Here is a 16,776-nt window from a genome sequence, read left to right on the forward strand (position 1 = left end):
GGGGGGTGGGGGAGTTGCCGCGGGAACGTCGTCGGAGGCCCCTTCCCACGCGCCGACCAAGACACAAGACAATGGCTACCCGGGCGCGCTGCGAGGGTCCGCTCCGAGTTCTACGAAGTCCGTGTGATCTCGGTTTCGGAGCGTGAACCTGTGTGTGTGTGTGCGTGTGGGTGTGTAAACCGTCCCGCGGAGAGGCGGCGTATTTACGATGAGTGGACGAACGTTTCCGCCACCTTGGAATCGGGGGAGGACCGAGCGTTTATAAACGGCTGTTGTGCGGATGCTCAGTAGACTTTCTTAACCAGTCATGTAAAACTGAGACACTCTCTCAAGCAGTCGTGTTAGACTGACGCACTTTCTCTCGCAGTCATGCTAGACTGAATAACTGCATGTAAATACTGTAAATAAACCCTTATTCCTCGTTCTCGATGAGAAGCAGTCCTTCCCTTCATCAACGTCCTCAGCATAGGTAAGTTGGACCACGGCATGGGCCAGCTACGTTTTAATTCATGCCCGACTCCAATCTTGACAACGGATCAAGAATGATGGGATTGAAGCCCCAATCATAACACTCATGGTGTTGCAAGGTCGCTAGTGATGTAAGAAAATCACTCCATTCTTTCCTTGCAAAATAAAATATTTGTAAAAGACAATATTCGTAGTATCGATCTACCCATATGATTTGGTATGTTTGTGACAACGTTTTTGTTGTTGATCGGGCTTCAATATTAGCAATGTGTCGGAAAAGCGCTTTTTGTAATGTAACTATTTTATTTATGTTAGTTCGTGTTGTGGCTGCCCATACTAAACTGCAATAATTAAATTGCGAGGTGAACAATGCATGATGAATTTGTAGCTTGGCTTTTGTCGGCATGTAAGCTCTACAGCGAGATAGTACACCGGCGACTGCAGAAAACTTGTTTCGAAGGTTATTAAAATGAGCATACCAACTCAAATGACATGAAAATATTACTCCAAGTATTTTGTGTTCATTAACTAGTTCTATGTGTTTGCCTAAGTAAGTGATTGAATGCTCCAACTGAAAAGGTTTGTTTCTGGCTCTGAAAAGAATAGCTTTCGTTGTAGTGGGGTTAATTCTGATCACATTTGAATGTGACCAATCAGATAGTTTCATTAGCAGTGCATTACACCTGATAATTAGTTCGTTTGCGTCTTTTCCATAGAAGAGTATAGTGCTATCATCCGCATATATAAAGAAATCAACTGTAGGATTTATATGCACTAAGCCATCAATATATAAGTTAAATAATAGTGGGCCCACAAAACACTCCCTTGCGGCACTCCATTTTTAAGTGTTAAGAAAGAAAATAGGATGTTGTTAATAGATGCACTCTGAGTTCTATTTCTGCGATATGATTCCATTAAATTGAGTGGATGCCCGCGTACTCCATATACTGATAATTTATATTTAAGAATGGTCATGACTGATGCAATCAAATGCCTTGCTAAAATCAATGAAGAGCCCGAGGGCGAATTCACCGTTGTCTATGCTTTGCACAATACTTTCTTTCAAGGATAAAAGGGCGGCTTCCGTAGATCTACCTTTTCTAAAACCAAACTGAGTTTGTTACTACATCATGTCTGTGTAGAAACTTTGTTAGGCGCGTAGCAATAATTTTTTCTAGCCCTTTGAAAAAAATGGGTAGGACAGATATTGGTCTATAGTTAGAAACATTACTTATATCGCCATGTTTGTATAGCACAGATACTTTAGCTCGTTTCATGCCATCTGGGAAAGTCGCCGACTCTATTGCTAAATTGAATATATGGACCAACGAGCGGATAAAGGGCAAGTGATGTAAGACATATTTAATTGGCTTAATTTGTAAATTGTCAATATCAAATGCATTGCTGCTATTAAGATTTTTTATTGTTGTAAACACCTCATGTTCGTCAGTTGGCTCCATAGATATTGTTTCTGAAACACATTTATCTAGTGAATACATGTCTTGGGAGTCATGGGTGTGCGTAAAGCTTGCATTCACAAAATGAGTATTGAAGTGGTCTGCCCGTGCTTTACCGATCAATTCGCTATTTGCGTAGCTTATTGACTTGGGTACACTACTGTTAGTTTGACGACCTAAAACTTTATTTATTATTTTCCAAACCGCATCCGGACGTTTCTTGTTGATTTCAAGAAACAGACGTTGATAGTAATCTATCTTTGCTTGCCTTAGTATTTTATTCAGTTTATTTCTTTCGGTCTTGAATTCCTTAAGTTTAATTTGTGATCTGGAGTGCAAGAACGCATGATAAAGGTGGTTCTTCTTTTTTGTCATTTTGATGTGCTCACGTATAATCCACGGTTTTCGTATCTTTTTTGATTTCCTAACTTGCTTGAAGGGGAAATGCGCAGTGTAGATGCGCACGAAGAGTTCAAGAAACTTGTTATATGCTTCCTTAACATTTTTTTTTCTTAACACAGAATCCCAGTTTTGCGTACCTACAGCTAAACTGAATAAATCCAGTGCTTCGTTAGAAATGTGTTGGTAGGTAAGTAATTCAATGTTTTGTTTGATACTGTTATCAAGCGCGTACACTATAAAGACTGGACAGTGATCACTAATATCATTAGAAAGTGTACCTGCGGTGCAGACTGAGGTTTCTATACTTGTAATAAGAAGGTCGAGGGCAGATGAGGTAGATTGAGTAACCCTCGTTGGTGTAGTGATCATATTGGTAAAGCCAAATGATAGTAGTAGATTGTCTAAATTCTGCACACGCCTATTTTTATCTAAAATATCTATGTTGAAGTGGCCTCCACAAATAAAATGAACATTATTAAATGAACAGAACTCCAGAGGCTTACTAAAACAACTAATGAAATTCTCAATACTTCCGCTCGGACGGCGGTATATTACTGATTTTATTTATTTATTTATTTATCACAATACCCACAGCGCCCGTAGGCATTACAGCGGGGGGGGGGGGGAAGGAAACAAAGAACCAATAAATAAAGCAGGCAAAACATAACATATACCCGGAATGCTGTCATACTCGCACATACACACAAAAACACTATCTTACTTCAGTGGGCGTATACAGTTTGAAAATACATCATTTGATAGAATCATTGCGACATCGGATTGTAGCTTGTTCCATTGGCTTATGGTTCTGGGGAAAAATGACATTTTAAACGCTTCAGTTTTGCAGGCTATTTCTTTAACCTTATTTTCATGGTCCAGCCCTTGAGAAACGTAATCAGGCTTGGAAAAATATTTCCCGGGATTTATACCTGTTCGAGAGTGGAATATGTTATGAAAGAGTTTCAGTCAGATATTTCCTGCGTTGCTGAAGTGGCTCCCAACTGAGGTTTTCTTTTGCTCTTGAAACACTGAAATTCCTAGTGTAGTTTGAATATACAAAACGAACGGCTATACTTTGAATTCTTTCTAAACTGTTGACGTCACGTGCCGTCCACGGATCACACACCAGCACACGCATAATCCAGAACAGATCGGACATTTGATTTGTACAATGACACCTTTGTCTCCAGTGGCAACTTTTTTGCATTTCTGCGCAGGAAACCTAGAATGCGGCATGATTTACTTGTGATATGATCAATGTGACGGCTCCAATAAAGAACAGGTGTGAAATAAACGCCGAGATGTTTGTGCTCCTGAACGGATATTATCATGGTTGAATTTAAAGAGTAACAGAAGACATGAGGGATTCTTTTCCTCGAGAAACGTATATGAACGGTTTTTTTTCATGTTAATGTGCATATGCCACTTATTGCACCACTCATTTATCTTGTACAGGTCATTTTGTAATACATTGCAGTCATGGGTAGTATGAACAGTCCTGTACAAAACACAATCATCGGCAAATAACCTGATTTTCGATGAAATACCGGAGCAAATATCATTTATATAAATAAGAAATAAAAGTGGTCCTATGACTGATCCTTGGGGCACTCCAGAGGACACATCAACTTCACGGGATGTTTTGCCATTAAGCACCACTTTTTGTTTTCTTAAATTTAAGTATTCTTTTATCCAGTTAACAACCGTACTGTTTATGTTATATATTAATTTTTCTATAATTAAAGAGTGAGGGACAACATCGAATGCCTTCTTAAAATCTAGAAACAAACAGTCAACAGAAAAACCCTTGTCCAAAGCTCCTGCTAAATCATTCGTCAGCTCAAGCAACTGTGTTGTACAGGAAAACCCACTGCGAAATCCATGCTGCTGGGGGCTGAGCAAAGAGTGCATGTTCATGTGGCTCATAACATTACTGTAAAGCACATGCTCAAGTATCTTACATGAAACGCTAATAAGCGAGATAGGCCGGTAATTCAAAACACTACTTCGCGGTCCACCTTTATGCACAGGGACGACATTTGCAAGTTTCCAGTCATCTGGTAAAGATATTTCTAGTAAAGATTTAGTAAAGATTACACACAGATATTTGGACACCTCCCGTGGGCACAAAGAAAGCAGTGCTGGTGACAAAGCGTCAGGACCAGTTGCTTTAGACGGATTCAATGTTCTGAGAGCTGCCTCTATTCCTCGTTGGTCGATCACGATATCGTCCATGGGCTCACCCACCACTTGGGTGGATCGCGCCACAGTGTTTTGAGTGTCAACACGAGCAGCATACACAGAACTGAAAAACGAGATAAAGCACTCGGCTTTTTCAATGTCGTTATGGATGGTAGCACCGTCGCTATCAAGAGCAGGTATTGATAATACATCTTTACTGTTCATTTTAAAAAATTGCCACAGTTCTTTTGGTCTTTTCTGTATACGCAGGTGGAACGTGCTAAAGTATTTATCTTTGGCTGTCTGCATAGCTACCTTCATCTCTTCAGTTTTGTTTTTGAGTTTATCTTTAAGCTTCAAGAAGGGTTTTTCTTATATGCAGCGTAAACGTGAGCTCTCTGCCTGGCCTTGCATTTCACCTGTCTAGAACACCACGGCTTACTTTTGCTGCGCCGCGCCGTCATAACCCATGATGGGACATATCTTTCACGCATCTCGAGCAACTTGTTCTTAAATACTTCCCATAATTCTTCCATATTCATGAATTCAGCCTTTGTCTCAAATACATCATAGTAGGAATCTAGAGCCAGGGTCATTTCACTATCACGTGCTTTTTGATAGCTATAGATACGCCGTGGACCGCTGTTAGCAGCTCTCACATAGTGAAAATTCATATCACACAATACAGCTTGGTGGTCGCTTATGCTCGGCAGCACTACTGTAGAACGCACCGCCTCTGGCGTGTTAGTGAAAAATAAATCTAAAACATTTTTTGCTCATGTGGGCTCTAGAACTAGTTCTGTTAGCTCGAAGAGGCGACATATCTTCAACATTTCTTTACTTGACTGGCTGCAAGCGCTGGAACTGGGATCTGCCAGAGACCAATTGATTTCTGGAAGATTAAAATCACCGCCTATAACTAGATAATCGGTGCTCACTGTTTCCACTGCGGCGGTAAGCTCACCTGGAATATTGATTTTGCCTCCTGGTGGGCGATAGAACGAACATACCGATAATGACCTGCCGTTCTTCAATCTAATCTCTACCCACAACATTTCACTTTGACTGCATTGACTGTCAATTTCCCGGGAGCACATTGCCGCATCCACCAAGATAAAAACTCCGCCCCCGAAACGATTTCGGTCCTTACGGTAACAAACAAAGCCCCTGGGAAATACTTCATTATCCTCAACGTCAGCATCGAGCCAAGATTCAGATCCAAGAACGACAGTTGGTCTAGACATATCAACGAGGCTAGAAAATTCATCGCCTTTATTTCCTATGCTTCTGCAATTCACAATAAGAAAAGAAAGCACCGACCCATCTGCTTTCAGTTCCTGTCAGTCTGCTTGTACAACTTGGTCCAGGGATTCATTATAGACGTATTTTACCTTGTTTATATAAAGAGTAGTGAACTTGAGGTTTACTTTGTCAGTCTTCACTTGATTCGCCTTAGCATAATCCCACAATCGTTTCCGCTTTTTGCGCACGCTCTCAGAAAAGTCCTCTGAGATTCTAATGTCTGAGCCCTTTAATTTCCTCGCGCTTGATAACACTGCCTGCTTTTCCTTAAACGAAAGAAACTTGACCATTATTGGCCGCTTTCTATTAGGATTATGCCTTCCAAGACGATGTGCTCTCTCTATTGATACGTTTTCACATTGAAGCTTTGATTGACAAATTTCTAAGATACGTTCCTCAGCCTTTTCATACGTTTCGTGTTCATCATCTTTCACACCATAAAAAATTAAATTGCACCTCCTACTGCGGTTTTCATGGTCATCAACCTTATCTACAAGCGCCTTTAGCTCCGCTTGCTGCACTTCGCAAATCTGTTTGCATCCCTTTACGACGCTGTGCAGTTCCTCAAGTTTATTAAGCGGTGTTTCTAATTTAGTCATACGTTCGTTGAGGTCCGATATGGCAGAGCTACTTTCGGCCTGGTGTTTTTCAATAGCACTAAGTTTTTCCTTAATTTCCTTTTGTCCGTCTAAAAGATGGTTAAGAACTATATCGTCAGGGCCAGGGTTCATCTCGACGTCACCGCATACAAGTAACAACAAAAAGTAAAATGTGAAACGGCGTAGCAACTTGAACCGATAGCGCCTAAAGAAACAGACCCTTTTCTTGTCCTTGACAGTCAACATCTGGCAGTCAAGGCTTATGAATGTAAATTCTGGCATCAGTTCGTAATGGTAATTATTTTTAGTATAAAGGGCAACGCCACCCCCTCGCCTATTCTGACGGTTTAGGTAAAAAGAAGTATATCCATTCAGGCCGACGATATCGTAGCTATCTTGAAACCAAGTTTCAGAAATCATGGTGACGTCGAACTGGAAAGAAAATTGGTTGAGAAGACAAGAGATACTGTCACTTTTGTGAATAGCAGAACGGGAATTAAAATGCAAAACAGAGATAAGCTTGGTATTTTGTAGATGAACGTTTTGTGGTAGCGCAAATTCAAAATATTCAATTTTGAACAGAAAGTACAAGATCTAACACAACACTTAGCATATCTTCGAAAGGTCTTCGTGATGCTGAATTCTTACAATGGGTGTGTCGTCAGACTGCCTCGCGAACATCCTGCCATTATACGACGAGACGGACTTCCATCCGTGGTCACGTTTTCTACCGATAGAGATTCCAAGCAGTTGCTTTAGGGTAGGGCATAGGTGCTCGTTCACATAAATTTTGTGAGTGTTATCATTTCTGATATCCTTGTTAGAAAGACGTGCCCTCTTTGCCTTGTTAAGTAAAGCATCGCTCTTGGTCCTGGATTTAAACTGCACAATGATATTCGATTTTTCTGTGTCTCGGGTGGGTACACGGTGACATATTTCAATGTCAGTCTCGACAATTTCTTCTTTGATAACTTTCCCGATCATCTGAACAGTGTCCAACACATTCTCATTATCTTTTTTTTACGGCACCTTGTATTTCGAGATTTTTGTTTCTCGAGTACTGCTCCGAGTGCACAAAGCGTTCTTCAATTTCTCGGGCCCTGTGTTCGAGGGGGTTGCATCTTTCTTGAAGCGCTATATTTTCATTTTCTAGTTTTCGTCTTGCAGTTTCTTCAGCATTCAGTCTTGTCTTCAGTTCTTCAACTGAGGCGTGAACGAAATTAATGCTCTGAATTCAATTTTCGTGCTCTGTTTTCATTTCTCGGATCTTATTGCGCATGTACCTTTCCAATGCCTCACGATACTGCTTTAGTTGATGCCTAAATTCCTGTTTCAGTTGAGTGAGTTCAGCTTTCATATCCTCTTTTAGCCATACCTTATCAACACAAAATATTCACTCCACAAGGGAAAAAGAAAGCAAAGAAAACCCGGCAGCAGTGAGTGTAAATTGGATGCAATAGTATTGGTACAATAGTATCTTAAAACACCAACCTGCGGCAAAAATGCAGACAGGCGTTCAGCGTTGTAGTAGATGCGTCGTCGCTGCTGCCAAGTGAATCGAACTCCGGCGAAGCACTCGTTTATGAAGCTTTGGCGCTGTGACGTCGCCGCCGATGCTGCAGTTGATTGGCTCAGCTAATAGTCGTGCTTTACCAAGAAAGTCGCCGCCGTGTCCGCCACGTCACGTCACGTCCCGGACACGCTTGCAGAACGAACTGGTGGGGGCACAACTTGCAGCTTCTGGGACCGCGGAATCTACGGCAAAAATGCAGACAGGCGTTCAGCGTTGCAGTAAATGCGTCGTCGCTGCTGCAAACGGGTCGCCCTCGAGCACCCGTTGTCATACCGTTCTTTTAATTCCATCGCGACTGCGCCATCGTTATCATTCAAGCTTTGTCATCGGGTTGTCGTTATACTGTCATCGTCACGCCATTGCCATCATACACTCGTCGTCATCACATTGCCTTCACGCCGGCGTCACCACGCAGTCCTCGCTATACCTTTGTGGTCATACAGCCTTTGCCGTTCCACCGACGTCATTCCGTCTTCGCCTTTTCTTCGTCGGCACTGCATCGTCGGACGGTCGTCTCCACGCCATCATGTTCATTGGCGACTTTGGCAAGTGAATGCCACAGCAATATCCGCGGTAACCGGAGATAGTATATATCGTATATAGCTGAAGCCAATAATAATAATATTTGGGGTTTTACGTGCCAAAACCACTTTCTGATTATGAGGCACGCCGTAGTGGAGGACTCCGGAAATTTTGACCACCTGGGGTTCTTTAACGTGCACCTAAATCCAAGCACACGGGTGTTTTCGCATTTCGCCCCCATCGAAATGCGGCCGCCGTGGCCGGGATTCGATCCCGCGACCTCGTGCTCAGCAGCCCAACACCATAGCCACTGAGCAACCACGGCGGGTATAGCTGAAGCCAGGAAAGCCTGAGAAGGAAGACCCACCGAGCGGCCGCTGCTTGTTCAGTGACACATTATTTTAAGGCGAAACCTTAGATCTCTATATTTCAAGCTCGCGTTGTGAGGTACAGAAAATTGGAGCGCTCGTACCACTGCCAGCGCCTTCGTCGTCGTCTTCTTTCACGTTGCTTCTTCCCCATCGCTGCCATATCGATGCCACGTCGATACCACTAATCATTCCAAAAAGGCACATTTCATTAATATAGCGGTAATTAAGGCATTTAAACGCACGACCTTGGCTAGGAGTTGAACCCGCGAACTTCGGTGTTAATTAGGCGAAGTTGATTAAGGTACACCTAATTACTATAGAGCTAATGAAGACAATCGAGCGCACGACCTTTGTTGGAAGTCGCATGTACCCACGATCTTCGGTGTTAATTAGGGTAAAGTTAATTAATTCATTGTTAATTAAAATAGCTTTAATTAATGTACGCGAACACAGGACCTTTATTGGGAGAAAACAATAAGAAATAACGCGGACGAACGAGACTTTCGAGTAATTTAATGGATGTCTCGAGCGCGCAGGCTTTTGCCTTCACCCTTTTGGCGTATTCTTAAGTGACTGTCAATTTTTTTTCTCTTTTCTTCGAAGAAACAATGCTCTTTTGAGGCTTTGTTGTGCTGTTACCCAGAGAAAACAGCCATCCTCTGGGATCATCATCAGCAGCAGCAGCTGCGTTACGTCCACTGCAGGGCAAAGGCCTCTCCTATACTTCTCTAACTATCCCGGTCATGTACTAATTTTGGCCACGTTGTCCCTGCAAACTTCTTAATCTCATCTGCCCGCCTAACTTTCTGCCGCCCCCTGCTACGCTTCTGTTCCCTTGGAATCCTGTCTGTAACCCTTAATGACCATCGGTTATCTTCCGTCCTTATTACATGTTCTGCTCATGCCCATTTCTTTTTCTTGATTTTCAACTAAGATGTCATTAACTCGCGTTTATTCCCTCGCCCAATCTGCTCTTTTCTTATTCCTGAACATTACACCCATCATTCTTCTTTCCATAGCTGGTTGCGTCGTGCTCAATTTAAGTAGAACCCTTTTCGTAAGCCTCCAGGTTTCTGCCCTGTACGTGAGTACTGGTAAGACACAGCTGTTATACACTTTTCTTATTCTTCCATCCAGCCCATTCTTAATCTTCGCATTATTTCAGTGTCGTGATCCGGATCCGCGGTCACTACCTGCCCCAAGTAGATTTATTCCCTTACCACTTCCAGTGCCTCGCTAGCTATCGTAAACTCCTGTTTTCTTCCCCAGATTGTTAAACATTACTTTAGTTTTCTGCCGATTAATTTTTACATCTACCTTCTGCTTTGCCTCTCCAGTTCAGTGAGCATGCATTGCCATTGGTTCCCTGAGTTACTAAGCAAGGCAATATCATCAGCGAATCGCAAGTTACTAAGGTATTCTCCATTAACTCTCATCCCCAATTCTTCCCAATCCAGGCCTCTGAATATCTCCTGTAAACACGCTGTGAATAGCATTGGAGAGGTGGTATCTCCCTGCCTGATGCCTTTCTTTATTGGGATTTTGTTACTTTCTTTATGGAGGACTACGGTGGCTGTGGAGCCGCTGTAGATATCTTAAAGTATTTTTACATACGGCTCGTCTACACCCTGATTCCGTTCATTGCTTCAACACTAACGTTCCCTTCCTGAGTTAAAGCCGAATACCCGTTCTGTAGCTTGATCCGGAATCCCTCTGTTTTCCCTCTTACCGCTAACTCACTGATCAGCTTCTTATGTACCAGTTTCTTCCGTTCCCTCCTCAAGTCTAGGCTAATTTGAGTTGTACCACCCTATGGTCACTTGCTGATCACGTCCACATCTTGTATGATGCCAGGGTTAGCGCAGAGTATAAGGTCTATTTCATTTCTCGTCTCGCCATTCGGGCTCCTCCACCTCCACTTTCGGTTATCCCGCTTGCGGAAGGAGGTATTCATTATCCGCATATTATTCTTTTCTATAAGCGCTTCTAATAACTCTCCCCTGCTATTCCTAGAGCCTATGCCGTATTCCTCAACTGACTTATCTCCAGCCTGATTCTTGCCTACCCTGTCATTGAAGTGACCCATCAGTATAGTGTATTTTGTTTTGACTTTTTTTATCACTGATTCCACGTCTTTATAGAAGCTTTGGACTTCCTGATAATCATGACTGGATGTAGGTGTGTAGACCTGTACGAGGTTCAATTTGTACCTTTTCACAGCGACCTGCCACCCTCTCGTTAATGCTATAGAATTCCTGTATGTTAGCAGCTATATCCTTATTAATCAGGAATCCGACTCCTAGTTCTTGTCTCTCCGCTAAGCCCCGGTAGCACAGGACGTGCCCACTTTTTAGCACTGTATACGCTTTTTTGTCCTTCTTCATTGTCTGTCATTGAAGTGACCCATCAGTATAGTGTATTTTGTTTTGACTTTTTTTATCACTGATTCCACGTCTTTATAGAAGCTTTGGACTTCCTGATAATCATGACTGGATGTAGGTGTGTAGACCTGTACGAGGTTCAATTTGTACCTTTTCACAGCGACCTGCCACCCTCTCGTTAATGCTATAGAATTCCTGTATGTTAGCAGCTTATTAATCAGGAATCCGACTCCTAGTTCTTGTCTCTCCGCTAAGCCCCGGTAGCACAGGACGTGCCCACTTTTTAGCACTGTATACGCTTTTTTGTCCTTCTAACTTCAGTGAGCCCTATTATAACCCATTTACTGCCCTATAATTCCTCCAATAGCAGTGCTAGACTCACGTCACTAGTTAACGTTCTAGCGTTAAACGTTGCCAGGTTAAGATTCCAATGGCGGCCTGTTCGGACCCAGGTATTCTTAGCACCCTCAGCTGCTTCAGAGGTCTAACCGCCGCCGTGGTCAGTTGCTTCGCAGCTGCTGGGGGGCTGAGGGCCGCGGTTTGATTGTTGGATTCGCATACGAGGTTGTGGCCAAGTACTGCAACAGGGTGGCCAATCCTGCTCTGGTGAGGGAGTGCGTTACCGGTTCTGGTCACCGGGATCAGGCCGCACTCCATGCCTGTTTATGCAATTTTATGAACACGCGGACTTTCTTTAATCCGGTGGAAAATAGCGCGGCACCGGGATTCGAACTACGTCTTCTTGCACGCGAGGCGGAATCTCTACCTCTACGCCACCGCTGCAACTATGGGATACCAATGTCTTATAGATCATGCACGTTATCGAGTGCTTTTGCTGCGCTCTTCAGCTCATCTCCACCTACCACGGCGGTAGACAGCAAAGAACAGCGACACGAGCTGTATGTGCGGCAACGCGTTCCAAGGCACATGAGTGCCACAGAATCGGCCCCAAATGCCACATCATGGGACTAATGCCATCAAACCGGCGACGCTAGTTTTCAGCGCTGCAGTACGTCCCAACTCACCTTTCGAGAATATGGCCGAGACGTGCGAAAACGAAGCCAGGAAACCACAGGTTGACGAAGATAGGACAACCACCCATGGCGTAAGCGAAAAAGACATGTACTGTGACGATATGCCGTTTTGCTTGGTAGCGTACAAAAAGAAGAGACCTTAGGGAATTAGTTGTTTTTCGACCCTCACAGGAAGGCTGTAACTCCTGGCAAGTGAGTGTAGGCTTGCGCTGCGTCATAAATTGTTTCCGCGGAACAGGAAAAGGTGCCGTCATTCCAAGTAAGCAGAGATGGAACCTTCTATTTCAACGTTACTTCCGTCTCACCTTCAACGCATCTACTGTCGATGAGTGAAGAGGCTGGTTGGGCAGTCAAGCCGTTTGTTCCGGCATCTTATCAAATTCTGAGGTTTCACGTGCCCAAATCACGATTTGATTATGAAGCACGCCACAGTGAGGGACTCCGGAATAATTTGGACCACCAGAAGTTCTTTAACGTGCACGTAAATATAAGTACACGGGCGTTATCGCATTTCGCCCCCATCGAAATGCGGCCGCCGTGGCCGGGATTAAATCCCGCGACCTTGTGCTTCACATCCGAACACCTTAGCCACTAAGCAACCTCGGCGGTATATTATACAAAAAAATCTCTGTAAGATGCGCCATGACCCAATTCAATATACGGACGAAGAACTGGTTGATTTCCTGAAAGATGTTGGCGTCGCGTCTGCCCGTCGCCAGGCACGCTGCAGTCTCCAAGAAAATGGAGTGATAAAATTGCACCCTCTCAGAACCGTTATCCTCCATTTCAGAGAAGAGAAATCCGTGCCGCAAAGAGTACACATGGGTTTCACAAGTCATGCTGTAGAAGAATACCTTGGTCCTGCTCTGAAATACTGCAGCTGCCAGATATTCGGCCATTCGGCGAAGAACTGCCGCAGCCCACGTCGCTGCAAGATATGTTCAGGAGACCACAACCACTCAAAGTGCAACTCTCTAGGTCAAACAAAATGTGCCAACTCTGTCGTCCTACTGCGCATGCCCAGAGTACAGAGCTTTGACGTATTCTGCAGCTCTGAAGTAATAAGGTCGACAACGTTCCGAGAGCTAGCGACACCATCAATCTTCAGAGAATGGTGCTCATCTTGTCCAAGCATCACGTCACAATAGCCGACCTTCTCAGCAACGTCCTCTGCCATCTGCACGGCAACTTCATCTAACATCTCAGCAACTACCTCAGCATTCGCCCCAACCACACCAGTCATCCCAGCGACCATCCCAGACCGCTCTTAAGCGATCTGCTCCGATCACAGATGGAGCTTCAGCGCCGCTTGGTGATTACGAAACCTCTACACCCATGGCACACATGATCCTGCCCATGCGATTCACAGCTCTTCGTGAAATTCTCTGTGCCATTCCACAAGCAAACAACTTGCCGAAGGTAAAAGAACTTCTGTTTATGGAGTCGTTGGTGCTTCCACAACCACCATCAGCTCCAAGGCAGACTTACAGTAAATAATCGCTACAACAATGTTTTCTTATTTCAGCAGACTGCTAATAGACTTCTTAATAAGGCAGCCGATTTTCGCAAACTACTCGCTCAAAATAGCTTTCCTGTGTTATATTTATTTATTTATTTACACATGCTGATACACATACACATCTTACACCTATATGCTCTTACACATATATGCAAGAGTCAGCCATACGAGATGATTTTAGTCTTCCAGACAATGCGATGCGTAAATCATCGCGCATTGCTGAAAATATCAGATCGGTGTTACGGGTTAGAAAAGACATGCCGTCTTATTTAATACAGTCGAACAATGCAGATAATAACCCGCCGTGGTTGCTCAGTGGCTATGGTGTTGGGCTGCTGAGCACGAGGCCGCGGGATTGAATCCCGGCCACGGGGGCCACATTTCGATGGGGGCGAAATGCGAAAACACCCGTATACTTAGATTTAGGTGCACGTTAAGGAACCCCAGGTGGTCGAAATTTCCGGAGTCCTCCACTACGGCGTGCCTCATAATCAGAAAGTGGTTTTGGGACGTAAAAACCTCATAACTAACTAATGCGGATAATATGCTGAAAATATCTGTAGACAGCTTCGTGCATGAGTATGGTGTTCCAAAGTGATATGTGCCGGTTTGCGAGGGCTTCAACGCACACAACGTTATCTCGGGCAGTGAAAATGCTTCCCGCGGAAACGTTAGTGATCCCGCAGCAGAAAAATGTAATTTCACCATATTAAATTACAGCTCTCTAACATTTCTGCGTGGGTATCGTTATTCCAGCTGTATACATCATATGCTCAGTTCACATGAGCTTCGCGATGGGGTTAAATAGTCAACGGACATAGAAAAGCACGACAGGGGCCAATTTCAGGTTCTGGTAAAATATAGTGTCATACGGAATGAAGGCAACCAGCTCGACTGAAAATTTACCAATTGGCGAAATTTTCGTTACTAGTTAGCTAACTCATTGGGCGAAAATCCGAATTTTCAATGTTTTGCAAAAATGTGGTATGAGTTTTCGTTACAAAGTGCGTGCCCGCGTACATCTCGACATGGCGGCCATTGCCGCCGCAGCTCCGGCGAACCCAGGAACAATAGGGAGCTTGCCTCTCTATCACCGTGCAAGCGGCGCAGCTGAAGCGCCGCTTGCACGGTGACAGGGAGGCAAGCTCCCTATTGTTCCTGAGTTCGACGGACCGGTTGGTGACGTGAGTCGCCGGAGCGTGACAAGGGACGAAGAAGCCTCGGCGATCGAGCGGAGTAGTTTGGAAGACGTGGCAGTGTGGTACGGCTTCCGTACTACTCCCCAGGCCTCAATCCCCTCGCCGAAGTCTTCGCCGGTCGATCGACAGACGGTGCAAGTCCGTTAAGATCTTCGACGCATTCCGCGATCATAAACCCCCGAGTGCGGAGCATTGGGAGAGGCGGCTCGTCAGCTGCGAGCTCGCCGTCCAAAGAAGGATGGTGGAGCACGCTACGCACGCGGCCAAACTCAGTGGAGCCCTGGACTGAGGGACCACCCGTGCTGAAGAGGCTTCCCTTCGACGAGAAGACAGCGTGAAGAAGAGAAGACCTCGATCCGCGAGAATTCCATTTTATGATTCAATAAATGTTTTTTTCTCTCTCTCTCGGCAGCGAGGTACCTGCAGCCCGACGCTTCTTCAGATCGGGATCTCGGCGAGCACTCCACAGAGAAGCCTCGTGTTCCAACCAGCTCTCAGGACTTACCGCCGGGCTCTTTCTTAATTCGCCTTCCATCTTTAATTTCATTATTCATCGCGTGTTCGTTTTTGTATGTTCTTTTAGTGTAGTGTTTGCCGCGTTGATTGCCGCATGTATTTTTTATTTGTGTCGCATATTTTTTTTTTATTTCGCGAGTGTTAGAAATTCGCACGTGGTGGGCTTTGTGTCGCGCGTCGCGTCAGAGTGTGTGTTGTGTGTGACCCGCACGCCTATCGCTGAGCTTGGCACCAGCTGCTTTCAATTTGCGTATTCCTTTTTCGTCATTTCTCTGGCCTGATTTTATTTTATTAAATTGAGCGTGATGTTTTTACGTCGCCTCCCGTCTCATGGCTCTGGTCCACGGTCGATCAGGCGTGGACCTTATCGCCGGTCAGCAGTCGAATCATCCGTAAGTGCACGCGGGGTGGGTTTGTTCTCGCCCCATCCCCTCCGGTTCGGAGAGTGCGAATACATAACCACCAATCCTTGACTGTATTAGAAGATCTGCATAAAGCAAGTCATTGTCCCAATTGCATACACTGCTGTTGACGGGGAATACGAATGTCTAAAGGCGGAACCGCATGGCGCGATTGACGCGCGGATAGTGGGACGCGCGCGTCATTTTTACGCGTGCCCAGCATGATCCGTCACGAAATCGCGCCTCCGCGTGCTGCTGCTCGCAGTAGAAAAAAAAAAACGCGTCATGCGGCGCGTTCGCCAATCGAAGTTCAGGTAAGTCACGTGGCATTTGGTCACGTGGCATTTTGGTTTTCGGTTTTGCCACAAGATGGCCCTGCTCTCTCGGCGGAACCTCTCCGGCGCAATTTTTTTCTCGGCAGAACTGGCGCGTGCGCAGGCCCCGCACACTCTTCAAGTTCTAGCGATCGCCACAGAGGGCGAAAACTCAAGCGCGGCGCGTTCCAGCATAAGCGCGTAAGTGGAGCTACTGTAATCTGGTCGCATACTTTCATTTGTATCTTTTCTGCTAGGGGCGCTCAACGCGGCTCAATATTTGATCTATAAATGTACACATAATAACCGTCAAACATAGTTAACATGTAACTTTCTGCAAAATAAACAGACAATTGTTTTAACGCGACAGGGTTAAGGAGATCGTGTCGCAGAAAAGCCGGTGTCGTCGGCATCGGTGGCGTTGGCCGTGAGCGATAAATCCCGGGAGGCACTTTATAAATAAAAAAAACAACTTCCAAGATGGGCTGGGTGAGAATCGAACCACGGTGTCCGGAGTGTGAGACGGAGACGCTACCA

The 16,776-nt window shown here is 44.8% G+C and overlaps 1 long non-coding RNA gene across 5 annotated transcripts in view; it reads left to right on the plus strand.

Annotated features, from left to right (window-relative positions):
- Positions 1-16,776, plus strand: part of LOC142586037 (uncharacterized) — a 415,255-nt gene that overhangs the window by 342,060 nt on the left and 56,419 nt on the right. The gene's annotated exons all lie outside the window — the stretch shown is intronic.

This window comes from Dermacentor variabilis, chromosome 6 (genome assembly GCF_050947875.1).
Source record: "Dermacentor variabilis isolate Ectoservices chromosome 6, ASM5094787v1, whole genome shotgun sequence".
In the NCBI taxonomy this organism is placed as follows: domain Eukaryota; kingdom Metazoa; phylum Arthropoda; class Arachnida; order Ixodida; family Ixodidae; genus Dermacentor; species Dermacentor variabilis.